Genomic DNA, 2,304 nt, shown 5'->3' with positions numbered 1-2,304 from the left:
CTTTAATTGAAGAAAGTAGGGAAAACCACTAGACCATTCAGGTATGACCTAAATCAAATCCCTTATGATTATACAGTGAAAGTGACAAACAGGTTCAAGGGAATAGATCTGATAGACAGAGTGCCTTAAGAACTATGGTCAGAGGTTTGTGACATTGTACAGGAGTCAGTGATCAAGACCATCCCCAAGAAAAAGAAATGCAATAAGGCAAGATGGTTGTCTGAAGAGGTCTTAAAAATAGCTGAGAAAAGAAGAGAAGTGACAGGCAAAGGAGAAAAGGAAAGATATAAACATCTGAATGCAGAGTTCCAAAGAATAGCAAGGAGAGAAAAGAAAGCTTTCCTCAATGATCAGTGCAAAGAAATAGAGGAAAACAACAGAATGGGAAAGACTAGAGATCTCTTCAAAAAAATTAGAGATATCAAGGGGATATTTCATGCAAAGATGGGCTCAATAAAGGACAGAAATGGTATGGACCTAACAGAAGCAGAAGATATTAAGAAGAGGTGGCAAGAAAGCACAGAAGAACTATTCAAAAAAGATCTTCATGACCCAGAAAACCACGATGGTGTAATCACTCATTTAGAGCCAGACATCCTGGAAAGTGAAATCAAGTGGGATGTAGGATGCATCACTGCAAACAAAGCTAGTGGAGGCAACAGAATTCCAGTTGAGTTATTTAAAATCATAAGAGATGATGCTGTGAAAGTGCTGCACTCAATATGCCAGCAAATTTGGAAAACTCAGCAGTGGCCACAGGACTGGAAAAGGTCAATTTTTAATTCCAATTGCAAAGAAAGACAATGCCAAAGAATGCTCAAAGTACCACACAATTGCACTCATCTCACATGCTAGTAAAGTAATGCTCAAAATTCTCCAAGCCAGGTTTCAACAGTACATGAACCATGAATATTCAGATGTTCAAGCTGGATTTAGAAAAGGTAGAGGAACCAAATTTCAAATTGCCAACATCCGTTGGATCATTGAAAAAGCAAGAGAGCTCCAGAAAAACATCTACTTCTGCTTTATTAACTATGCCAAAGCTTTTGACTGTGTGGATCACAAGAAACAGTGGAAAATTCTTAAAGAGATGAGAACACCAGACCACCTTACCTGCCTCCTGAGAAATCTGTATTCAGGTCAATAAGCAACCAGACATGGAACAACAGACTGGTTCCAAATTGGGAAAGGAGTACGTCAAGGCTATATACTGTTACCCTGCATATTTAACGTATATGCAGAGTACATCATGTGAGAGGCCAGGCTGGATGAAGAATAACTTGGAATCAAGATTCCTGGGAGAAATATCAATAACCTCAGATATGCAGATTACATCATCCTTATGGCAGAAAGCAAAGAACTAAAGAGCTTTCTGATGAAAGTGAAAGAAGGGAGTGAAAAAGTTGGCTTAAAAGTCAACATTCAGAAAACTAAGATCATGATATCCAGTCCCATCACTTTATGGCAAATATGTGGGGAAACAATAGAAATGGCAAGAGATTTTATTTTAGAGGGCTCCAAAACACTGCATATGTTGTCTGCAGCCTTGAAATTAAAAGGCACTTGCTCCTTGGAAGAAAAGCTATGACCAAACTAGACAGCATATTAAAAAGCAGAGACATTACTTTGCCAACAACGGTCCATCTAGTCAAAGCTATGGTTTTTCCAGTAGTCATGTATGGTTGTGAGAGGTGGGCTGTTGTAAAGAAAGCTGAGCACTGAAGAACTGATGCTTTTAAACTGTGGTGTTGGAGAAGACTCTTGAGAGTCCCTTGGACTGCAAGGAGATCTAACCAGTCACTCCTAAAGGAAATCAGTCGTGAATATTCTTTGGAAGGACTGATGCTGCACCTGAAACTCCAATACTTTGGCCACCTGATGCAAAAAACTGACATTTGAAAAGACCCTGATGATGGGAAAGATTGAAGGTGGGAGGATAAGAGAGGATAGAGGATGAGATGGTGGGATGGTGTCACTGACTCGATGGACATATGTTTGAGCAAGTTCTGGGAGTTATGATGGACAGTGAAGCCTGGGGTGCTGCAGTCTATGGGGTTGCCAAAAGTCGGATACAACTGAATGACTGAACTGATTGATACATAAAATAATTTCACAATAAATATGTGATTATACAATCTCTAAGTGGCTTTATTCTGGGTAAAACAAAGCTTCTGAATGTAGGAGAATGTTACCTTTACATTCGTGAGTGCTAAATCTCTTCAGTTGTATCCAACTCTGTGCAACCCTATGAACTGTAGCCTGCCAGACTTCTTTGTTCATGAGATTTTCCAGGAAAGAATACTG

This window comes from Bos taurus, chromosome 6, assembly GCF_002263795.3.
Source record: "Bos taurus isolate L1 Dominette 01449 registration number 42190680 breed Hereford chromosome 6, ARS-UCD2.0, whole genome shotgun sequence".
Lineage (NCBI taxonomy): Eukaryota > Metazoa > Chordata > Mammalia > Artiodactyla > Bovidae > Bos > Bos taurus.
The sequence above is the reverse complement of the archived record's forward strand: the minus strand, read 5'-3'. Positions refer to the sequence as shown.